This window comes from Cavia porcellus, unplaced genomic scaffold (genome assembly GCF_034190915.1).
Source record: "Cavia porcellus strain 051 isolate PalLab524CR breed Dunkin Hartley unplaced genomic scaffold, mCavPor4.1 scaffold_28, whole genome shotgun sequence".
NCBI lineage: Eukaryota > Metazoa > Chordata > Mammalia > Rodentia > Caviidae > Cavia > Cavia porcellus.
Window position 1 is genome coordinate 33,858,400 of NW_026947511.1, and position 26,129 is coordinate 33,884,528.

The 26,129-nt window shown below is 40.2% G+C and overlaps 1 protein-coding gene across 3 annotated transcripts in view; it reads left to right on the forward strand.

Annotated features, from left to right (window-relative positions):
* Positions 1-26,129, forward strand: part of Lrmda (leucine rich melanocyte differentiation associated) — a 996,798-nt gene that overhangs the window by 964,005 nt on the left and 6,664 nt on the right. The gene's annotated exons all lie outside the window — the stretch shown is intronic.

A 26,129-nucleotide genomic window follows, 5' to 3' on the forward strand; every position in this document is an offset into this window, starting at 1 on the left:
TGTATTATACATATCCTCTTACAATATTTTTAGCATCCATGGCAGGTGGTCACCCTAGTGAGCTGACAGTTTCATATGGCATTGTGGCATACTTCAATACTTTTCTGTACTTCATTATACTTATTATTACTGCTTTAATGACCACCCAAAATTCCATAGAGTAAATATAATAATGTAATACTGTTTTCTTAATCCGTACTTTGCTGTTGCCTATAATAAAAAAACCTCTGCAATGAAAATCTCCATTGTATAGTTTTGCTCCTACTGAGGAATTACTTCCTTAAAATAGATATCAAGAGTTAGAATTAGTAGATGAGAAATTGAGAGCATTTTCTTGATATATGTTACCAGATAAATTTTATCCTGATTTCATATGTGAGTTCTGGAGCCCCGGGAGCCTTTGCTTCATTGGACATAACCATGTTTTCATTGACTAAGAGAGGGAAAAAAACATGTTGAACACTGCACGTAATTCTCTAGTCTTGTGTTAGGTATTTCTCATGTGTTAATTTTTTCTCTCCAAAGAAATGGGAAGGTTCTTGTGTGAAGCTACAGCGAGTGATTTATATTGAGCCTTTATAATTCACAGTATCCCCACAAAATACAGCAAGCAGGTCTATCTTCAATATTTGTTCCTTAAGTGATTGATAGCATCACAAAATTCCTTCTGGCTTGTCAAAGCCAAGGTCAATTATGAGAGATGCACTTGACAGACAACATATCTATAGGTTCCCATCTCTGCAAATGAATGTAACCTAACCTCACCTGTAGAGGTTAGACTTGCCTTGGGATCAATGTTATCTGAAATTATCAGTAAACATGTAAATGCTTACTTTATCTAGAATTTCAAGTTCATTTAATTCTAGTTCTTTTTCAGCTAATTCGCAAGGCATAAGCTGTTTAACAACAATCATTTTTAGGGTTTCCCCGGAAAAGACCAGACCAAGAACATATTCCTGGTTCTCTAAAACCAATGTCTTGTGAGTCTGGAAAGTCCCAAATGTCTGCAAATTAAAAGGATTCTCTGCAACAAGTATCCTTTTGCCAAGATTTGCTGTTCTACGTGTTATTCTTTTATATCCTGTGTCTAGAACATTGCTGAGGGTGATGGTATAAGCAATAACCAGTAGGCATATGTTGAATAGTGGAATGTATGAATCTGTTTGCTTGGGTTGTATTAATCTATCACCCTTCAAATAGCAATGAAGATCCTGTGAAGCCAATGTGCCAGTTACTATGCAGGCAAAAAACCAGCTAAACTTAGTGGACACTATGCATGGTGAGAGCTGGGTCTAGGATTTGGGGTCCCGTCCAGCACACATTTTTCTACATTCATGCATTCTTTTTGATACTCACATGCCATGTCCCCAAGCTAATAAAGCTCTCTGAGCTGCATTTCTCTGATGATTCCCCATTCCATCTCCCCAAAGGGCCTGAAAAAGAGTGTACACGACTGACTTGGTGCCGGCTGGGGCAAGGATGGCTCCAGATGGACGCTTTTGTGGAGAGCTTCCTTTTATCCTGGGTTGTAAGCAGCCCGAGCAGTTATATTATAAATGGGTAATTTACTGCCTCCTCCCCAAGGCTTCTTCGGCTGGCTCTTTCACGGATGTTGTTACCAAAGGTTACCAGTGTGCCTGGTGCCTTTGATTTTTGTGGGCACCATAGACCAGAGAAAAAGAGTTGTCGCCTTGAGCATCTGCACACTGGCTCTCACATGTCCCACAAATGGGTACCTGCCAGCCCTCTTCCCCAGATGTCATCCTGACCATTGATTTTTTTTTTTTTTTCCTCTGCTGCTCCCTGTTGCAGTGATTAGCCACAGTGAGGCCTGGGCGCTGAGCTCTCTACTTTAATTATTCATCCTTATGAAGAAAAATTTCCCTCGTGTGCTTTAGTCTCCTCCAGCCCAGACCTGAGCACACGCAGTCTCCTCCTTCCTTCTCTCCCCGAAGTGCCTTGTGTGTCGAAGGGCCTTTCACTGAGGTTCTCAGCCCATATATGCCTTTAATATGCATTTTGTGTTCTGCCAAGGAGGTCAGGGAGCCGCGTGGAGAAGCCAGATGGCTTCTCTCTTCCCCAAGGAAATGCGCCACTATTTAGCTGGGCACCTTCCCAACTCAAGGCAGGGTGAGGTTCCACTGTTTCAGGGAGAGTTGGTGGGCATGCCACCACCCCTGAGCTCACGGCTCCAAGTCCTCTAGGCTGTGCACTTTTCTACTTCACTGTCCCTCGCTGGAGTTCCCTGCCAGAAACCACATTTTAGGAGACATTAGGAAGAGGGTGAAAGGGAAGGGATGGGGAAAGCAGCCCGTGTTATTTATGGCCTTTGCTCAGACACAAGTTTCCGTTATTTTAATCTGACTGAAATAAGAAACCATAATCCCTGGCTGAGAGGACAGTGGACCAACTCAGCTCAATCAGGAGCACCCTGAGGACACACGTCCTCCCTACCCTCCTCCACCAGTTCTGCTTGCTCCTGCTTCTTGCCTGCTGTGATTTTCCCAACTTCAACTTTTGAAAAGCCAAGCAGTTTCACTGGCCAGGCCCGGGGAACTTATTTGTATGCAGCACAAATTTCAGAATCTGTTCTCAGCCTGTGCCGAGTGAAAAATGGCCTGCATTTTCTTGATAGCCCATGTGGTTGTAAAGAATAAATGGCTAATGAATTACAGATGAACATTGACGCAAATTAATCTTCCCGCTGTCCCTGGGTTATATGGCAGCCATTTAAAAGTTTAATCAATACACTAAAGTTGAAAACATGCAGGCATTGCAGTTGTTTGGATGTAATAAACATCAGAGGGAACCGGGAGGTTTGCACCCAGTGCATGTATCATAATGACAGGTATTTATGTTTAATGGACTAAATATTTTTTATTGGAAGGGAGCAAATGTCAGCTTAACTTTGTGAGCCCCGCATTCAACTTTCCTTTGAGGTTGGTGAAAGACGGCTGACGTGTCATTGGAAATGAAATGCTAAGGGGTGGGGGAGGCACAGAGGAGACAAAGCGAGGATCTGGGGCCCTCGGGAGACGTGGTGCAGTGCTCACGTTCTATAGCAATTCATTAACGAAAACGTAAACTCTGATATTTCTAATGCTGCTGTAAAATGGTTTACTAGGAACAACTTTAATGGTTATTAGCAAAAACAAGTGCCCAGATCTGCCAGATATCCTGTTTGGTGCAGGTTTTTGTTTGAAAACTCTTTACCAGGTCATATTTGCTGGAGATTTATAATTAGTCTCTTTTTCTTAACGTGAGAAGTCGGGGGAGAAACAGCCTGATGGCGCTCGGCCCCCTCGTTCTTTCCTTTTGAATGCTGTCCAGTGCTTTAAATAACCATGTGTTCGCTTTTGGAATACTTATATCTTAATTACTTTTCAAGTCTGTGTTTTGTAGTGCTGTTGTGAGTCTGGTAGGCGCGTGGTGGCTGGGAGCAGAGGGGCTTTGCCAAGAGCGGTGCCATCTTGCTGGGCAGAAGTGGGCAGAAACAGGAGGGACATGACTCCATCGGAACAACAACAAAAACAATACAGACGGGATTCAGTAAATTTTCCCTCTCTCAAAATAAAACGTTATCCCCTGGGAGCATGGGGTCTTGGAAAATGGTACACACTTTACAGAAATAATCAGAAACATTTAGACCGAGGGCTTGCTTTAGTGCCCTTCCTGCAAGCAAGCATCTCAAGTCCTCCTTGGTGAGTGGTCCAGACTGATGCTCAAGCTCTAGAGAAAACATTCCGTAGAGTTTTCAGTGAAGGATGAAGAAAAGAGATTGGGATGATTTAGCTATGCAGTGTTCAAATTTTTCACATATATGGCTTGTATCTTTTGAAACATTAATTGCTTAAACGACTTGGATTAGCGACGTAGAGGGACCTTTAATGAGTCAACCAAACTCATGGATTTCCTGGCCCTTCATTTGCCTGTAAATGGGATGGGGGAAAATGCTTGGTATTAAAGGCTGGCGCTGACTGTCCATTAACCTCCCCCGTCTTTGCTGCCATGGTGACCCCTGAATGCACCTAGATTGTTCTTCCAGCTCTTCTTATCTCAGAGAGCTGACTTATTTGCCTATTTGTTCAGTTATGTTTTTACCACGTGAAAATAAGCTCTGGGGTATGGGATGAGAGGCAGGAACATGGTTTTCTTCTTTGCCCTACAGGACAATGACCCACAGCCCACAGTGGGTTTCATACATGACACTGAAGTGCATGGAGGGCTGTTCCTTCTTACTGCCTTAAAAAAAAAAAAACATAACTACACCTATTTTTGATTACCTATGAGGATTTCTATGTATTGTGATAGTTGTTTTACATATTTGAAATGATCTTAGTCATAACCCTTGGAGGTAAAAGTTATTATTGTGGTAAAAACTGTGGTCTAGAGGGATTAACTAATTATCCACGGTCATCATGAATGCATATAAATCCAAGATTTGAATCCTGGCCTGTTTTGTAGGCCAGCTATATATTCTCTCCTCATGTTCTCCTTGTCCTTCATCTTGTCACTGGTGATAATCACACCCTAAATTTCTATTCTAGTTCATGACCAGCATCCCATCCCCATGGGTTTTAAAGGACTAAAGGGTCAGGCTCACATTTTCCCATCTAAATCTGGTGTCCTAAGCCTATAAACCTTAGCCATTGCCTACAAGAGTAGACATTGACTATTTGATCATGGATAGGTGATGTGACCCTCAGATATGTGTTTTCTGTGGGATAGGAGAAATACAAGGAGCTCTGACAAATGCTAAGGAAAGTACACCAAATAAATATACATTTAGTTGCAAACGATATAAATCTAACAAAATGCAGTGTAAGAATTTACTGCCTCACATAGAACAATGAAAGTAGACCATTCGCATCTGGTACAGGGATGGAAAAAGTAAGTGATCAGTAGAGAAAAATATTAATTCTGTCTTTCTGCATCAGTATCCTTAGTATGTAAATTTCATCTTCTTATTCTCAAAGTGGTTGCTACTGCTCCTGTTGTCATTTCAGCATCCTTGGTAAGGTAAAGAAGGGAAGTATTTTTCCTGCAAGATATTCCCTTCTTCTTTGTGTGTAGACAGCTTCCTAAAACTATTTGCCTCTTTCTCATTGAGCAGACCATATCACTAGGAGGCTGAAAAAGCATGAGCGTTTCAGTTTTCATGTTCTTGTAGTAGAATCAATCAGGATTAAAAATATTCAATCTATTGTGCCTGCTACATAAAATAAACCATATTTTTGTGTTCCTAGTAAAGCATGACATTAGATGCTTCAGGTACACTAACTTATATCATTTTTACAACCTCCTTGTACCAGAAAAATATTTGTTCCCATTGCACTTGTAGGTGAGAAGACGGAGCTGAGCCTTGAACTTGCCTTTGGATGATTCCACTGTAGCCTGCTGTCTAATGCAGGATTCCTCAGAAATGATAGGGTCGTCTCCACTTGTTCCAGTCACAGGGCTCATGCCGTTGTCAAAACTCACTGAGCACACTGGGTCTGTATCTTTGACAGCTGAGTGTCCACAGTCCTGTGCTATCTTGTGTCATTTTCCACTCAAATACTGAATATTTCACATATAGGCTGCCTGGGTTTAAACCTCGGTTTTTCAGCTATTTGTCGTCAGATCAAAGGACCTAATCTCTGTGCTGTAGTTTCCTTACTGGTAAAATGAGAATAATGGCGATTTCTTTTTTTTTTTTTTTTTTCTTTTAAATTTTTTTGTCTTTTTCCTTTTTATCGGTACCGGAGATCGAACTCACGACTGCCTGCTTGCAAGGCAGGTGCTTATGCCGCTGAGCTAAATCCCCAGCCCCAATTTTTACCAAGTGTGTTTTGAGAGGATTAAGTGCTTGGAATAGTGTTTGGACCTTAGTAAATGAAAGTTAATATGAAACTAACTATTATTACTGAATTTCATTTTGTGCATGAAAAGGTTGACCAGGGACACCAGGGCTCTGTCCTTTTCTCCTCTTAGTATTCACCCCAAAAGCTAGCAAGTTTCTATTTCACACTGAAGACAGTGAGTAAAATCTCTTTCTAGAATCACATCACAAATCCTGGTGCTGTTTAGTTCACACTTTTTGCCCCAGCTTCTGAATCATAAAATGAAGAGAGCAATATTATCTAAATCATAGGGTTAGTCTGATGGTTGAATTGCATTTAAAGTTGTTAGAACGTTGTATAAGACATAAAAATGTTTAGTGTGAGCCGGGCGTGGTGGCTCACACCTATAATCCCAGCACTTGGGAGGCTGAGGCAGGAGGATCCTTGTGATTTCGAGACCAGCCTGGGCTACAAAGTGAGCTCAAGGCCAGGCTGAACTGCATAGAGAGACCCTGTCTCAAAAAGACAAAAAACAAACAAACAAAAAATGTTTAGTGTTCAGTGTTGTTACTATAATCATTCAAGAATTGCTAGTATTCAAACACTAAAACTCCATGGGATGTAATATAATCCACCATGTCTACGGAGGCAGTTTTCCTGAGACCATCCCAGGAGTGTTGTTATTAATAACCGTATCCTTCTAGTATACCATACTGGGTGTGTCCTGCAGACCAGGCTATGCACTAGATGTTGGAGAGACAAAGAGGCATAAACCACAATAGGAAGGAGAGGTGATTATAAGCAATGTTCTACCTTCAGTATTTACGCAGTGCTTCCAAAACAAAACAATCCTGGAGGCTAATTTTTCCACTCTTTAATTAGTCACATGGTCAAAGAATCATACCTGATGCTGTTGAGTGGATATGTTTTGGGAAAGAACTCTAGTGCACTGCACTAAGGCTACAAAATCTTTAGCACTGCCTTGGCAATGCTATCTTTAGTAATCTATCCTAAGGAAACACAGAAAGCATGATTGTAGACTAAATTGTTCACTATAGTAATTCTGTAACATCAAAAAGCAGTCATTTTCCAGCTAGATAGGAATGTTGAGTAAGTACGGCATATTTGCAGATTAAAATGTTAGGTAGCATCCAAGTGATGTTCTAAATAGTGTTTAATATGGTAGGCAAATATTTAAGCAGTGAATCAAGTGAATGAAGATGCATACTAATTCATCCCTGCTTCTATGTGGATAGAAAAAAGACTAGAAGACAAAACATCAGAATACTGTGATTAGTTCTGAGTGCTAGAATTATACATGATTTTAATTTATTTTTCTGTATAACATATTTTACATGACTATATATATACATATATATATATGTATATATATATATACATATATATATACGTATATATATATATATACATATATATATACGTATATATATATATGTATATATATATATATACGTATATATATATGTATATATATATATTCTTCTACTCAACAGCAGGGTGACTTTAACAAAGGCTGGTGCATCAGTAGCACCAAAGAAAGCTCAAAATAGCCTCGCAGTATAGCCTCGTATACTATCACCATCATCCTCTGACCCAGGGACTGCAAAGCAGTCCACTTTGCCATTCCTAGCACCCTTTTCTCTCTCTGTTTCCTCCTTTTTCAAACAGGCATAATGAAAAGTGATCTGCTTCTGGACTGTGGTGAGAGAAGGTGATTTTATAGTTGTGAAAGTTTTCGAAAGGCCAATACAATTCGAAAGCAAATACAATTTTTCAGAAACTAATCAAAGTTAATGCAAAACAAATGCCTCCTATCTGCAAATCATTGTTGTGGTTGTATGTGCGATGTGTCACTTTATCCTGGGAATGAGACACAGGGTTGTCCTCATTCTACTGGGGCAGGTGTTGAGACAGGCAAAGATTTGAGCCCGTGTTGCCTGACTCTTGAGTCTAGGCCTTCAGCCTTTAATTTAATGTAGTTAAGAGCTGCAATAAACTTCTTAAAAATATGAATATCTTAGATTAGAAGTCAGATACAGCCTCAGCTTGCTGGAAATCACATTTAATCAAGAGCTCTAAGCCCTTGACTACTTAGCAGTGTGGCAAAAAGCCACAGTATCCCCCGGAGGCTGGATTCCTCTGGTTCCTGAGTTCTTTGATCTCTGGTAGAGAGACTGTAGCATACAAGTGGGTATTTTCAATAGTGTGCCAACTGGGGATTTTGGTATCTCAGATGGATAAAGGTCATCCATTTCTGAGTCTCTCTTGCACCGTGGCAGGGAGAGTCAGAATCAAAAATATGGACCAACTGGTTTGACTCTGGTTGGATTTTCATTGTTTTCTAAAAGCAAAATCTTTGAGACCAAATATAAAGCTGACAGGCTGAATAAAATTATTTTCTCGGATCAAGGTTGTTTACAATACACCTTAGTTTTAACTTTGCTCTTGGCTCATAATGGTAGAATGAGGAGGTGTATGCATCGCAATGAGAAGGCTCCCCAAAATAGAAAGCATTTAAAGCCCCCAGGAGAGTCATTCCCACTGGAGTGCACAAAAAGACTCCCGGAATAACTGCATTTTGCAAAAGTTGTTGGTTCTTTTTAAGACTTCTTTTTGCAATGGATCAGAACCAATAAGACAACCCCTTGGTTGTGATAGATTTATGCACTGAGCAAGTTTGAAAGAGAGAATGAAGGCTGTGGGACAAGGACTTCCATGAACTGCATCGTAAACTGATTTTGTGGCCCCAGGGAGAGTGTAAACACTACCCAGAAGATTCATGGATTTGAATTCTGTTCAGATCCATCCACTTTATAGACAATATAAAAGAAGGAAGGGGCAAAAATAATACAAGTTACTTCCTAATGTTGTTTAAAGGATCAAGTGATGAGATGATCCGTATCGAGTACTTACCACGGTGCTTTTACCTAGGAAGTTGATAAAGTTAATTGTGATGATCGTAAAGAAAAGGAGAAGGATACTGCTAAGGTCTGCTGCCTAATACATCTTCTAGTTGACCATTTGCTTTAAGAAGAAGCTTTGTCTTTGTAACTGGAAAACGCATTATGTAAACTTTATCATGAAATGAAACACAAATCTCTTCTAAAATGCCAGAAGTCATAGAAACTCTCCTCTCTGCATTATTCCCTGGCTCCCTAAAGTGGTCCCTAAGGTGACCTTTGTTATAAAGAACTTCTAAAATCAACCACAGCTTTTCCCTGTCATTGGTTGTCTCTTTGAATATATTAAGTCTCACTTTCTTTGTCTGTGGATTGGGAATAATGAAGAGCTTAAATAAGGTGGTGTACTTCCGTGTTCTCAGCCTTACACAGCAAAGAACAGGTAACTCTGCAAGGTCTACAGTACACAGCTGAGCCCTGGGGGATGTCCCAGTCTTCTGGGAGATATTGTGCCTTCTACTTTGCTCCCTAGTGACAGGTTTGGTGCAGAAGAGAATTCTACATAAAGAACACTCAGAAATACATATCTTTAGATCACCAAAAGATTTATTATTTCACGTTGGGGGCAGAGATTATGTCATGCTTTTCTATTAGTGTTGAAAAATCCTCCCCCGGCCCTCTGCCCATCAGTCCTTACAGTGTAGTGGTGCTCAGTGTATCCTCAGTCCTTCCTGAGTTGGGGAAATTTCCCAGTACTCCTCCAGGACTGTGCTAGAAGCCAGCCTTGGTGCTGAAGCTTTCAGAGCCTATAATTGCCTTTCCACGAGTGGATTGCTGTATACTACACCATAGAATCTCCACATCACACGGGGACTGTGTAATTCATGATGCGAAGGTGTGTTTATGTGAATTAAATAGCAAGATTAAAAGTGGGTTTTCAACATTGTTTGTCATGGAGAGAAAGCTTTCATCATTAAATATGATGTTAGATGTGTATGACATTTATCAGTTTAAGGAACTTTTGTTGTTTTTTTCCCCCTGTGTTGCTGAGAGTTTTATGATGAATGGATGAATGTTGAATTTTGTCAGTATTTTTTCTGTATCAGTTGAGATGATTACAAGTCTTCTCAATCTGTTAATGTGGTGAATTATATTTATTTTTTAATATTGAATCAACATTGTATTTCTTGGCCATGATGTACTATACTTTTAAATATTACTGTCTCTTAAGTGCTAATACATTGTTATAGATTTTTGCATATATGTTCAGGAGGAATACCATTCTGTAGTTTTGTTTTGTTGTAATGTATTTCTGTAGTTTCCTATCAGTATAGTTGTGTGCCCCATAAATTGTTAAGTATTTCCACCTCTTCAATTTTCTGGAAAAATCTGTCCCAAACCGGTATTATTCTTTATTAAAACTTATGTTGAATTTACCATTAGATCCATTTGATCTGGTGATATCTTTTTGGCCTGATATTAAGCTATAAATTCAGTTTCTTTAATATAGACAAACATGCCTTTGGGTAGTTTAGTTCTTCTGCCTAAGCTTTTACTTCAAAGGACAAATTTCACTCTCTCTATCCTCTGTGGCCATTATATAATCATTGTGTTTTTTTATGACTGGATCACAAAATTTTCCTGTAACCACCTAGACTTTCTATCACATAAGCAGAGTACCATTCAGCAAGTGTTTTAGCCACATTTTGAATTCCAGGTTCCACGTTAGGCATTGTGGACTCAAAAATCAACAAAATTGTTCCCAAATGTATTGTATTTTAACTTGAGTAAGACAAAATGCTTGGCGATACTTGAGTGGATTGTGTGGGATGGTTGTGTGATGCACGATACACAGGGAGAGATGTTGGGTTTGGGTCTCAAGAGAAGGGGAAGCGTCACCGAGGACAGTTCTGCCACATGAACTGCATGGGGTGTTTGCTAAGCCACTTCAGCTTTTCATAGGCTAAGAACATTTACTTCGGGAATTCTCTGTTTTAATCAAGTGACTCATAATCTCAATGGTAAATTACAAAGATAAATGGCTTAATTACCATGATTTGTCCCTTTGTGGGCTTCTCAAACACAGTTGACCTGTTACTCTTACTGTGGAATAGATTTAGGTTGAACTGTTGCTTCAAGGTGATTCTCAAAAGTTTTAGAGTCTGTTTTTATGGAAATGATTATTTTCATAGTTGGAATGATAAATAAACATTTCCAAAGAAGATGCAGCCTTTGAAATGGATCTGGAGTGTTGACATTCCAGTAATTAAACAATCATGTAGATGGCCAGGGATAGGCTGGGAGAGAGAGAGAGGGAGACTATATGAATCACAAGCTCCTGCAAGTATCATTTCTTCTAGAAAGGACTTTGTAGCATTTCTCCCTCAGTTAATTGATTGTGATTATTCACAGTTTTACCTTCAGAATGTTGCTATTATCAGGCCAGTTTGAGCTGCTATAACCTGATTCAAGCAGATTCCTTGCCCTCTGCATGCACCACAAGAATCATCTACCTTGCTAAGCATTTCTCCTCAGCGAGACCGAGACTGTGTTTTCATCTTGTAAAACGAGTTTGTACTTGTTATTAGTGCAGTAACTGCTGGTTTAGTCACTCTACGCACTCCTGATGGCCTGAGAGAACAGCTATTGTCATCCAAAAGCTTGCATATTCATTGCTTTAGTTAATTAACAGAAGCTCTTTGAAAGTGAGGACCTTGTTTTTAATCTCAATTAAAGTGACTTATTTCCACCTTAAAGGTAGATGCTATCAAATTGATTTGCTTATTATTCTTTGATACTAAACCAGCTATCATGGCTCTGTGGCACTCTTATTTAAGAATTTATGAGGAAGTGAGGCCTGAGTAGCTTGGAATTATTCTAACATGAATAGGTGTGTTATCAAAGTTTTGGGTCTGAGATTATGCTTATACAAGCAGATACTCCATTTAAGAAGCAAAACATACTTTTAGGCTTAACAATATAAATTCCTAGCATATGTTTGTTATTCCCTATTTGCTGGACTCAGTATCCAACCCTTTGGAGACAAATGCTGCTGCTTCCTTTTGTAGAGCTCGGGACCCAATGGGCTATTCATTCATTCATTCACCTATGAGAACGCCATAGGTGAGTTGAGTTACATGCCAGGCACTGTGATTGAGACTGTGCTTTTTGACACAGCCAAAAACATCAGTATAATACTGTGCCTGGTGTACAGAGGCCCACAAAGTAATGAACTAACTGTAAAATTGCCCTTTATAGTCTTGTTAACATATTATATTATTCTATGTTAAGGAAGAATATCAAAGGAAAAATATTTTGGTCATGGTTGCAGAAATTGCTGTTTGATTATGAAAAGCTCTATTTTCTTCCTCTTTGGGCTACCACTTCTTAGTCTCCCATGTATTTGGGAACAATCATATGAATATGTTTTAGTCTGCAAGTGGGATATGTATCAATTCTCAACCAAAGCTTTAAGAGATAACTACGCCTCCTCCATAATGTTCCTCCTTCTGCTGCCCAATACTCATGAAAAGCCTTGATAAGAGATGGTAGAACCACAGAATGTATGTATGGAGGAAGCTGCCAACATTGGATTTTTGAATAAGGAAGCATAAGCCTGTGTTGTAATAGGGTGCTGAAATGTTGGAGCTTCTTTGGTGCAGCAGTTTGTATAGTCCTGACTAACACAGTAACAAGCCAGAGCTTGACATCGTAAAAATGATGCTAAGTCATGGCACGTGTCATTTGGCAGTAATAATACGTACTGTTCAGCAGTTGGGCTCCTCATAGCCACTGTAGAGAACACACAGACAAGGATTGCTGTTCCCATGTTGGGCATGGAAATTAAGGTTCACCTAAGCCATGTGACCTGCCCAAATCCACCGGCCTACACTACAAAGGTATTAGTACTAGCATTAGAGTGCTGTTTCTTAGTTTTGCCTTCCTGTCCTCTTGCCTTACCACCCTTTCCTTCTGTCCTTCTGTCCTTTCACCGTCTTCATTATATTTACATCTAAGTTTTTTATAGATGACTGCTTGAATTTTGTCTATTTATTGCCTGTCTTCTGCTACTAAGTGACAGTAACCATGAGCTGAACCCTGTCCATGGTATGTCCTAATATATCGAAATCTTGGTTAGCATAGTAGAACCTCAGTAAATAGTGTGCAGTGTTAATTAGACATGGATTGATGACCAGAAAATACCTCCTCTGGGCAGGCATTTTATAGTTCAAATTAAATAGGGCTCTTACACAGTTTTGGGGGAGAAGGAAGGAAGGAAACAAGCATAGATTATATTTATGGATTATGTGTGTGTGTGTGTGTGTGTGTGTGTGTGTGTGTGTGTAAAGAAAAAAGCACAGGGAAATATCAGGTGGAGAAGGACTGATGCTTTTTCATTATAACTACTTTTCTTCCAACAACGTATTGCTGTTTGGGGAAGACACATTGGCTTAAAAGGATCTCAGATTTTGCTAGCTTGAAATGCTTAAGTAGGTCACCTGAAACATCAGAAAAATGAACGGCACAGAAAATTAGTATTTGACCTGCTCCTAGGGTCATTACAACAAAAAGTATATATGTTAAAATGTCTTTTTGTCAAAAAGTGTTACTGTAACAATTTTTGAAGCTCCAAAAATGTCAAACAATGGTAAATAGAACATACAGTCATGATTTACTTAGCTCGCTCTTAATACTTGGTTGCATTTGTTTTGTTTCTGTGAGTCTGCTAGGAAACCTACACATTTTAATGCAATATTTAGATACATTGCAGGTGGCCTCATGCTTCATCCCTAAATCCTTCAACCAATTCTCTCATATAAGAATATTTCTTTGGAACAACCATACCATTATCATACCCAGGAAAATTAATGCTAAGTCTGGGTATTTCTTAGATCACAACCTGACCTGGTCATTTCTTTAAGGAACCCTGGTTCTTCATATTTGTAGAAAATGCTCTGCGAGTGCTATTCATTTGCAGAAACACATTTATATTTCAGAATTGTACTTTATTAAAGTCCAATGTGGCCCCTCTTCTTCCGCTCTTCACTTTCTAGGATTTCCATAACCAAAGACTACACAGGAGTGACTTAAGGAATGTTCATTGTCCGACTGAGGAGCTCAGAGGTCTGACCTTTATCTTTAGTGAGCTACAATCATGGTACAGACAGGGTTGTATTTCTTCCTGAAGGCCCCGGGGGAAATTTGTTTTCTCACCTTTTCCAACTTCTAGGCCCTGCATCATTCATTGACTCCTGATCTTACGGCCTTTTGGTGATCTTCTGAGCTAGGGATAGTGTAGCTCTCTGAACATCCTCTTAAGTTCCTGTGACCCTCTCTGACCATGGCCTTAAAGGCATCACCCCTTTAAATGACTCGCGTGATTAGATTGTGCCCTCCCAGATATCCAAGATGATGTCCCACAGAAGGTCTGCACCCTATCCCATCTGTAAAGTCCCTTTTGCCATGTCAGGTTATATTCTAAGATTCAGGGGCTACAGTTTGGACATATTGAGGGCCACTGGTCTGCTAGTCACATTTTCTCTCATTGTTTGCTTTATTTTCTCTTCACCCAGTGAAAGATCTGATTTTCAGGAACTCCAGTGTCTCTACACAGTTTATCTTGTAATATACACCTAACTTGAGAGTGACAAATGCTGCAACACTAAAAACAATCCTCCTGCTACACAGAGGTTAAGATTACTTTGCGGTTCTTGTGACACTAAGAATATGTCTCCTTCAGGTGTGAAACTGAAGACTGTGTTTATAAATTAATTTTTTGCATAGTTGTATTATCAATTTAATACATAATGAGGTTAATATCTGGTTCATATTCAGTTTTGAGGGTTTACTTTTTCTATCATTTTTATTTTATTTTTAACTGCAAAATATATGAATACATAAAGAAAAATATTCAGAGCAGTCTTGATCCTACCCAGATCCCCCTATTCTGTTTCTACTCATCCAATGAACAGTCTTCTGGTCTATGACTTATTCTTCGTATATTCTTTTTTAAAGCATTGGCGAGTATTTATCATTTGTTTACTTCCTTTTTACCCCAAAGTACCTGAGTTTATACATTTATTTGCTCATTGTACTTTTACTTAGCACCGCATCCCACATACATGCATATGGATATCAAGTATCCAGATACATACACACATTCAAACGTATAATCCTTATATTCCCTGTGTATCAGGTGGTCACAGAAATATTGAAAGGATTAATTATTAAATGCTATTTATAGACTTTGTATGTTGTTTAACTTGTTACAAGAAACATCCTATTTTTGACCTATAACAACCAAAAAGCGAAATACTTTGAGAGAAAATGTTTGCTTGTTAGGACGTTTGTTCACCTCTTCACAAAACTGAGCCAATCTTTTTCCAGGGTTTGCACAGCATTTCATACATATCAATATTATGGCCAATTTTGTCACATTTATTTTTATTTGACAATCATCTCCTTTTGTGACCTGTCACTTCCTCAGATACAGACCTTGTCTTTCTTCTCTCCTTCTTTGTGTTTCTGGGTGTCATTTGTGCCTGGGACATGGTGTTTCCTGGTCTACTTAATAATAAATGTTTTTTAAAAAGAAGACCATCCTGGCATTCATCAGAGAAATAGTTGCTTCTGAGGAAAGGTGTGGAAAATTAGGCAGAGAAAGTGAGCAGTGATGATTTTACTCTCCAGTGGACACTCCGAGGAAGGCAAGAAGGTGTGTGAGGGTCATGGATGATCAAGGAGGAAGGAGAGGGTACCTCAGCAAGGAAAAGAGGGACATAGAGAAAATGGGGTGTGAAGTGGGGGCCTCACTCCATCAGCCATGTGAGCAAGCCCAGCGCAGAAAATCTGCTGAGAGCCTGAGGAGGAAGAAATGGCTCACCAGGAGTCAAGAAACCCAGGCCCAGCGAGATGGAGCAAGATGCAAGGGTGCTCCCTGCACCAGCTGCAGAGCCTCCATCTTGAGATTTTACCTCTGAGTTGTGACCTTTCTCTGGGGTCCCTGAGAACTAGCATGTGGTCCCCCTGCATGCAAAGCAGGCAGAGAGCCGCACTCTCCTTCCAGAGCTGTTCAAAGTTGGACTCCTGATATCAAGCCGGGGTGTTCATCTCTCTCTTTCTTGACCTCCTTCAGTCAAGTCAGCTGTATTTGTGGAGGCGCACTGTTCAGCCTCAGAGCATTGTTTAAATTTAAAATCAATAAGAAAAATCAGTCACGGGCTGATTAAGTGCTGTCTGTATGAAGAGGCTGATCCTCTGGCACGATGCTGTTGAAATCCTGAGAAATGTGAGGAGGATGGGGCAAGTGAAAACAGATTAAAAATTATGTCAGATACCAAAATGCATGAAAGTAACTGCATTTTGGACAGATAATCGAGTGGTTGTCTCCTGAATTTTGACTTGGCAAAATGATGTCAACAGACACACACACACACACACACACACACACACACACACACGACGCACAACAAACACCTGTGTGACACAATTTAATAAAAAATACACAAGACACACATATAATAATGCACAAACAAGCATCTACTTGCCTGCATGGAACACCCTTGCACACAAAACATGCAACACACATGTAAACACACACACACACACACACACACACTTCTCAAGTTGCTTTTGAGCATCCCTACAAAATTTTTCCACTGGCCAACTTATCTCACACGTTTGTTTTGATGAAAAGGTAGCAGTAGAGGGGGAAATCTCTTCATCAGAAAATTCAGTGGAAAAAGAACATTCCCAAGACATTGTCATGTATTACCGGTTATTTTTGGTGGTTCAGAGAATTATTTGAAAACAAAGGAAGCTTTCACAAAGCCTCTAAAATACAAAAGATTTAATAACATTTACATCTGTGTATCAGCCATGTCTGTAACGCAAGTCATGAATAACACATAAACCAGAGCATGGAAAGAACAGAAGTGCTCACACATCATTTAAAATCCAACCCACCCCATCGTCGGTGGAATCAAATACACAGCAGGAGCAGTTCCAGTTGATACACATGCGACACAGCCATTGGAAATGAAAACATATTAATTATGTTCCTTAAGGTTAGGTAATAAAGTTCAAGATTTCCTCACCCTGTCCAACTTCTCCTTTGAAAATCTATACCAAAGGTGCATCACGAGTTGCACCTTTGTGTTCCTTAAGAAACTGCAGAATTGAGTGTGCGTGTGTTTGTCTGGTTTTACTGTTCATTTCAGTGTGCACTTGTGGCTTAGCTTCGACTCCATGCTGTGCTCAAAATAGAGGAAAGGTGGCTTGCCTAGAGATGGATCCTTGTTACAAGTGAGTAAGTTAAAAAAAAAATATCATTGTTGGGTAATGCTATTTAAAACAATACCTGCCCAACTGCCAGTAGCATATGTGAAAATCCACACCGCTATGAGATTAGGCATGGAGCACCCAAACCTTGAACCCACGTCTCAACATGTTTGACAGAGAAGGAAATCCTTTCTTAGCCATCTGAGGCTTAAATTTCAAACTGTACTTTCCTAGATCAGTTTATTTGGCTTCTGTGCGCTGCTGGGGATCTCTCAGACATCCACACCCTAGCAAGAGCTCCTCGGAATCTGCTGCAGGACCATCTGGGTGCAAAAGGGAGAATGGAAGGGAAAGTAGGATGGTGTGTGTATGGGCATTTGCACTTGATATCTGCCAGTATTGACTGATTGTTAATGTCTTTTGTGTCCAGGAGTTCAGTGGATATCCAGATAGTTCTCATCCTAGAAAAGCGCTTTTTGTTTGCTAACTTTGGTTCACAAGTTTATTTCCCTCTCCAGTCCTGCCCATTGTTACTTCTTCTATCGCTGGGTCTTGCTCTTTTGGTCTGGGACCATGACATACAGTTTGCTACAGGGTTTAGAAAGAGCTCGGTAAATGTCACAGGACTTCTTCCTCTTCCTCTCTTATGTACCTCATTTTAGTATGAGATTTCAAGCACTTCCCAGTCTTCACTGAAGCAAAAGGTTAATAGTCGTCTCTTTTTTATGTACTATAAATGCCCAATTCCTAAGGACAGTGTTTTAGGGCAAGTTGAGTGTAATTGCTAAATAATATAGTCATTCTCATTTTAAATGAGTAACACTTCCGTTATCCCTGATGCTTCTGTGTGTGTGTGTGTGTGTGTGTGTGTGTGTGTGTGTGTGTGTGCGCGTGGCTGGTGGTGGCAGGGATGAGTGAGAAGGCCGATGCTGGGGGAAGCTGTGGCCATCCTATCCCTTAGGATTTTGCACATTTACGCATTTGGATTTTCAATATTGTGCCGCATCCTGGGCCTTTTAGGCGCTACAGATTATGTATAATAGATGACCTGCATTTACAGAGATGTGTGCTATACAGATGTAAATGTTATTATAGCTTTTATATTTTATGTTCTTGTTGAAAGATCATTTTGTCTTTGAATAATATGGCCGTTCAATTTTTTTTGGAGGGGAGGGGGTTATCTTTAAAAGAGAATAGGAAATGGATATTGCACATCATATATTTCTTAAAAGTAATTTGGAATTTTAGGTTCTGGGATTGGGGCTGACTGATACACTGCCGCGATGAGATATAACCCCCTGAAAATAACAGCACCAGCACAGGCCTGCATCTGTCTAACCTCATAATTCACTTTCACATTGGATTATGGATGTCTGTGCTCAGTGAGTCTATCTTCCCTTTAGGTATTATTTCAGCCCTTTGAGATAATAAGGAAAGTTTAATTGCGTTGTTAATTGATTTTTTGCACAACATTATTACCTTGATTGATTGCAGACTTGATGAAAATGTTAGACACAGGCGGCGTGGAGTATCAGCCAGGCAAGGAGTGGGAGCCTTGTGGAGAATAGATAACCTTGATGTTAAGAGCTATATCCTTCAGATATGTCTTCCCTTGACATATTGATGGCCCTTGAAAAGGGAAAAGCTGATTGTATGCAGAATGCAATCATTAAACCCACTTCAGCCCGCTGTTGATTAATTTGTTTTTTCCTGAAGGATCTAGTTATAGGGAAGGCCTCACTTGTACCAACCACAGCCATTTTCTAGGTCCCAGGCCGTGTTTAACCCTCTAGGTGGGAAGAAATAATGAAGCTGGCCTGGCTGAGATGGGAATATTGTCTTCTCCTGTGCAGCATATGCAAGTTGGTCCCCTAAGGCATCTTTGCCTTCCAGAATGCTCTTTTATATCTGCCACAAGCTTATTTGCTCCAAAATATCAATTCTTTAGAATGCCCGTTCCAAGGAACCCTTTGTTGAGATCTGAGGTAAGCTAAATGATAAATTCTGAATGCCAAGGAAAAGTGTATTCACCGGGCTTCTGGCAGTGAATGGAGAAAGACCTGGTTCAGAGGCTTTTATTACATAGGAGCTAAAACCTTGCATAAGCTAAGTGTCATGATTGGAGATTTGGTTTGTGGGTACTGTTTGCTTATGTTTGTGTAGAAAGATGTGTTAGCTTTCTGTCATTGTGACAACGTACCCAAGGTAGTCAGCGTCTAAGGAGGAAAAGTATATTTTCATTCACAGTTTGGGAGGCTTCAGGCCATACTCAGTTTTTGGACCTGTGGAAAAGTGGGAGGATATCATGGCAGAGACACACAGCAGACCAAACGATTCACCTCATTGCCTAGACATAAGAGATAGATAGATAGACAGAGAGAGAGAGAGACAGATAGATATATATATAGAGAGAGAATGGACTAGGCTCTCAAAAGTACTTCAAGGGCAGGCTCCCATTGATCTGGCCACCTTCTGCTGGACTCTACCCTTCCTAAATGTCCCACTACCTCCAAATAATGCCTTGGTTAGGACTCAAGCATTTAGCACATGAGCCTTGGGGGACATTTAAGATCCAAACTGTAACAAGGGAAACCATAAGAAGGGATTTCTGGAGGCAATTTATTATATTTCCAATTGCTCTTCTCCATGGCCTTGTATGACTCTTTCCTAGAAGAGCTTACTGAAAGCTGTCATCATTAGTACCATGTCCAGAACCATCCTGGTGGTACAACAAAATCAAATTGATTGATCAACTGATTTATTGATTGATAGCACTTATTCTGCCCTGCTTCCCTCCCTTCATTGTACCCATCATTCTCCAAGCTTTGGCAGAGACTGAGTGTTGGCCTATGAAATCAGTATTGTCTTTACCAGATACAGAGGGTGACACCTCCTATCATGTATGAATTCTGGAAAGCCTTCATCTTCTATGCAGAACAGGTACCTCTCCTTTCCCCTCTCTAGCTTTAACATTTATTCCTTGCAGTGCATTTTGCCTTCTTTTTCTCTCTTCTCTTAATGGATGTCCCCTATGGTCATTTAAACTAGTTTTTAATTGTATAGTATTGTTGGAGGCCTACCGAAAGTTGTATTACTTTTCTAGAATCCTGGGCCCCTATAAGAGAGACCTTCTGGACTCCTGGACTGAAGAGAAAGAGTTTAAAAATACCACAGCCCCCCAAAACACTGTAGAGACAGCATTCAATCTATGACCCAAGGACAGTCTCTCCTGCCCACCCCACTCCCTCCGTTATGAGTCTTTCTTCTCCTGAACTAACCACTGGCGCTCAGGGAGTCTAATATCCACAGCGCCTTGGCCCTCAATTACCGTAATGGCTTATAATGAGATTTTGGCCAAGTAGCAGGTAGCAGGTTATTACTTCCTGCTCAGCGTGGGCAATGTCTATGCTGTTAATTTGTGTTGCTGAATGTGGCTCAGAGCTGGGCATCAAACTGTCAGAGCCAGATGTATTCTATTAGGTGCGAGGCTCACATTGGCCCATGGGCAATTTTTTTTCAATATGGAGGCATGTTAACTCACCACAGGGTGAATCCTGACAAATTCAAGCCTGCCAAATAAAAGGGGTAATATTCCAAGCCATCAAAGAAGTAGGTTTAAGGGACAGATAACACCTGGCGCCACCTACTCTCACCAGTGTCTCTGACAGGGTTATTCCACTGATAGGCAAAAAATTAAATACAACCCTCTGAGTATTGCTGGAGAAATACTATGGCTTCTTCAACTTTAAATGAGACTGACCATAATGAAGGCCCTTATGGTATGTTTTCCCTCTATTTATTTTGTCTTTATCTTGCTTTAAGATTTTTTTCCTGCTTTTTTATTTAACCTAAAGTAACATATTGGTACATAATATACTTTTAAAGCAGCTTAGAAGATGGGTTATTAAAGGCTGGAAACTAATAAAAATATTTTTGGCATTTGGTATTGGAATTTGTTAGTACCTAAAAATTATGTTGTGCTTTCTGCTATGATAGACTTTGCATATTTTTTTTGTAATGCAAGCTTCCTTTAGTTAGATCACGTATCAGCAGATTCCTTTTGTTTTCTTTTTGGAGAAGGTGATTTAGAGTGTTCAAGACTCAGGAAAGATTATGGCAGTATCCATATAGGAAGAGTTTGTTTGGATTCTAACGAGGGGCAGATGAAGGATGGACCACTATGCCCAAAAAAAGAAGCCCTTTCTGGATCCAAGCAGAGTCTGAGTTATGACGAACCCAGTTGTTACCAGGTCTGCTTAATTTTATTTGAGAAGTTCTCTTTTTTTGCAGCCTGAAGAATTAAAAGAAAAAACAGCAACTTGTCTTTATTTTCAATGACTCTCTCGAGAAATTTCAGCCTGCAGAACCAGATAGAGCTGTGGATGCTTCCCTCCTTTTGATGTGCGCTCTCTAATAGGAACAAATCTGAAACCCAAAAGCGAATTTCTGCTTGCGAGCAAAGCCAAAATTCCCATTCAAACTCTGCAGGAGGATTCCCACTGCTCAGATTTGTTCATATAAGATTCTGTCAGTTTAGAGAAAGTCTGAAGACTTCTTGGGAATTTTTTTCTGCAAGCTTTGTTTCTCCCCTTCTACTTCATAAATCATGGTTTGCAGGTTCTGCTCTATTTTACTTACCCGAAACCTCTTTTCTTCTGTTAATGTTATATGCACCTCACTTAAATTTAAATTTTCATGGTTTTTGTTTTGGTTTAAAGAGCCAAGCAACCTTTTATCCTGGTTGGTAATTTTTAAATTTTGGGACCATTTGTTTTCTGACTGCAACTGGGGAGAAATTAAAATCTCCATTTAAAAATCTCCAAAACTCAATACAACAAGACCCTTAGCCACATTTTTAAAAATTTGTAAATAGCTTCACTTTTACCCAAATAAAATTTAATTTTCACTGATTTACTTTGAACAAAAGAAAAGGTAGAAGTCCTTTTAGGTTGTCCTAGAATGTGTTTCTTTTTCTCTCCTCTTTTCTTCAGGAAGAGTCTCACTGTGTTTGCCTGGGCTGGCAAACTTGTACCTCTTCTGCCTCAGCCCAAGCAGAGTAGCTGGGACCACAGACAGGGGAACAGTGTTTCTTAAAGTGGTCCCCCAGCATCCCCTGGGAACTTCCGGAAGTGCAAATTCTTGGCCCTAACTCAGACCCATTAAGTTAAAACCTCTGAGAATGAGACTTATCAGTCTATGTTTGATGAGGGGGAAGTCAGAAAATTACCATCCGTGGCTAGTTCAGCCCCATAAATGTTCAGGGATACGTGGTGAACTGCTGGAATTCAAGGAGTATCTTGAGATCTTTTCTTTACAACACACAAAACATAGAACAATCTATCAAGTGCCTACTGTGCTCCCTAGGTTTAACACTGTGTTGATGAAAATCAGTTACCAATCAGTTGGATTTCATAGGACAGGAAATGTGGGACCTTGAGAATTGTTCAGTGCATAGTCTTAGGAGCCCAGCTAAGCATTCTAATCGTATGTAGCATCCCCATGTAGCAAGCGGCTATGCTTGCTCTGATGTACCTAATAAGAAAATGGGGCTGATTTTGGTTTAGATACTTTTATATGTAAGAGAAAACTCAAAAAGGTCTTGCATTCACTGTGAGTTAATGTGACAATTTTATTAATTAACTAGAACCCAGCTTTCGCCTCGTGGCTAGTCAATCACATGACTGTTATCCAGGGCACATCTGAAGGAAGAAAATGTGTGGGAGTCAAGTTAGACTTGCTTCACTGACCACTTGAGAGGCCTCTTAGCAGAAATAGAGCCACACCTGGACCCAGTTTAGCCCAGAAATCCAGGAGCTCTGGATTTTGCTTTGGTTTTTACTATTTATTTGCTTAATTGAATCTACTTATTTGTTTTCACCCTCCAAAAAATTCTCAAGTGCAGTTCCTTAGGCTACCATATTTGTTTTTGCTGCTTTAAAAAAGAGATAGGCTTGCAATCTCTTAAAGGAAGGTAGTTACTTACCGTTCTGCATGTGAAAAATAGTCACCTGGCCCACGTGCCAGAGAATGATAGGGACCAACTAAGAATCCACCAGCAACTGCACGTATTACTATGTTCTTATTTGAATAGCTTCTTGCTCCTCAATTTTCTGACAAAAGTGGACCAGGTACTCCGTGAGGGGTGACAGTGACCGGGTGGTTTCAGGCAACAAAGGCCTTAAAGAGAAGTTAACTCTGATTTGTATGTTTTCTCACTTCCTTTACTTTCATTTTTTGTACTTTTCAAGTACCAAATAAGGGCGAGCCCATGTCATTGGATGGCGTTTTTGAATTTCGCAAATAACCTTGATTTGCTAAGAAACATGGGGAACCTGACTTTTACTAGTTTATATACTTCTTTATATTTATTTATGCAGGTGATATGCAAAAATCTCCACCCTTTGAGTCTGGAAGATTAATTAGAACAATTGAAAATAAAGAAAGTCAATTCCTTTAATGAAGGTACCATGAATACAAGTTGCTGGGGGGGGGGGGGGGCTATCTGGTGGTTTCATTCCCAAGCAGCCTTCAGCCCAGCTTAAGTAAACGTGACATATCAATCATTTTAGAACTTATAATTGGTGGCCAAAAGCGCAGTGTGGCTTTAACGGCCCTCTCCAAATAGTTGTGTCATTTATTTATTTATTTTCAAGCAAGCGTCTCAGGTTTTTTTCCCTAAATTCATGCTGCCCTCTAGTGGCTATGGTGCATCTTCCGATGGCTGTGGGAAAAGCATGCAGAGACCGTGGTGGGAATGGTAGAGGGGTCGATTTTTTGCTTCCTTTTCTCTTTCCTGTCTGAAGGATTTCAGAGTTCCTCAGTCAAAAATTAAAAGAGGAACGTGAAGTCATCCCACTTGACCACTGTCCGTTCTGAATGACATCCCTGATTATGGCCTGTCCATCACTGGACTCTACCAAGCCATACTTATGGACCTTAGCTGATTTGCATCTGATCTCAATATGCACTTTGGAATCCGGCCATTTCAAACCCATTAAGCCCTCCTTCAAATACAGACAGTGGGAGAAGGAAACATACTTCACATTGGCCTTGAGCTTTATGTTTCTCTCCTTGAAAATGTGGGTAAAAAACAGCCTAAGCCATGTTGTTGGTAATCTTTGAATTTCTCAGGGGACCTCTGATTCCTGTGAACAGGATTGAGCAAATAAATACCACATTTGAAAAACAAGGAATAAAAGTAAAGATTCTATTCCTGTCCTAAAGGCCACATCTTACAATTCAGAGATCTTTTGGGACTAGAGAAGTCCAGAAATACGGGTCCCTGGTATTGTCTCCTTAGGGAAAACAATTGGAACCACTTTTTCTGCTCTGTAAAGCGAAGGATTTTACCTAAAATGAGGATCTTTATATCCTGTCTCAGCTTAAGAAATCTCCAATGCAGTAAAAAAAAAAAAAAAAAGAAAAAAAAAACCAAAAAGGGAAATTTAGTATTCTGTAGATAAGCTTACTAGGAAGTATCTTTATAGAAGAATATAAGTAAAACATAACTTTTAAATAATAATGTATATTTACAGCGAATAAAACTAAATCATTGCTTATGAACTCAAGAGTAAAGACTGTTTTTACTTTCGTTTTTAGTTGAGACAGAAAAAAATGTAACCTGAGGATAAAAATAAAAGCAAAAATTGGATTGTTAAGACTTGGCAGTTTATTTTGAGGACAGGGGTGGTTGTTGAAACAGGAAATACTACTGATAGAGTCTGATTTCTCCCATTTATAACATGTTCCTGTTTGCTTGAAATACAATATACTGAGAGTTAAGAGATGATTCTATGAGTGATATGATTCAACATAGGGGGCCAGTGAGCCCACCTTGGACCTGATGTGCTTTGCTCAATCCCTACTTATACCTCACCTCGCCCAGTACAAAGAAAAATGGAAATTAAAAAACACTGACATTTGAGCAGAAGTGCATTGAGCGGTTCCTCTCCAGGATTTGCATAATGAAAGCATCCGTCACCAGATAACTTTAGTCTGCAGGCCCTGCGTTTCCTCGATGTGGAGAGGACCCTGCATAGACCATCAGGTCTGTAAGAGCACTGCATCAGTTACCTGGGCATGTGGCCCCCGGGCTGAAATGGGGACAGCAGAGCTTGTGATTGAGGGTTCACTCAACTACGCAAGGGCTGCTTGGATTTGGACCAGCCTGTATTCCACCAACAGACTACAGAATAGGAGAGGGGAAACTTGCCTGTGCTTCCCACCTCTCCCACCTCCTTCTCTTCTGAGTGACAAGTCTCATTTCAGCTGCCCTGCAAGCCTGGAGTATATTTTGCACAGGCTCTGGTTTATCACACGTCAACTTGTCTGACTACTCTCGTCACATTTGTCCAGTTCCCCCGGTCTGGGAAGCAAGTGTCCTCCCTCTGCCTGCCTGTCGCCTCCCGTGCAGAGTGGCCCGATCTTTTCCCTGCCGCCTGGTTTCCTTCCCCACAAACACAAGGGTGTGAGTTGATGAGGTCCAGTGTATGTCTGAGCAGGCGGCATGAGCTGCTCTCTGACCTCCCACCAGGCATACCCGGAGGGATCTTAGAGGCCAAATGGCCTCTTCTTCACAGGCTCAGCTTTACTGCCTTATGTCACCTTTCTTTCAGGATATGGATGCCTAACCCTAACCCCTAAGTGAGAGGATCATTCTGTGTTTTCTTTTGGGGAGTGGCAGTATATTTTTATTTGGCCTAGGACTTATAGAAAACAGCATAGCATCGCCTCACAATTTGGATCCTACCCTGCACCCAGAATGCTCACCCTGTACTGCATCCTCTGTGCTAGGAAATGAATAAAGATGATCATTTAATTCATTGGTAAACATTCCTGGTAGAAATAATCACCTTGACAGGGCCCTGACAGCAAGCAAGCCTCCACAGAATACTGACCCAAGATTTATATTTTAGTACTGAAACCTACACAGATTCCTGGGGAGGAATTAGGCTTGGTTGAAATAATGAAAACAAATGCAGTAAAACTACACACAATAAAGTATATTGAGTAAACTTTCACAGAAGACTCAAATCTTTCCATCACAATTTAGAGCTGCACAGTTTTACTCAAAGAAACTGGACTCGGAAAACTAAGTGACTCTAAA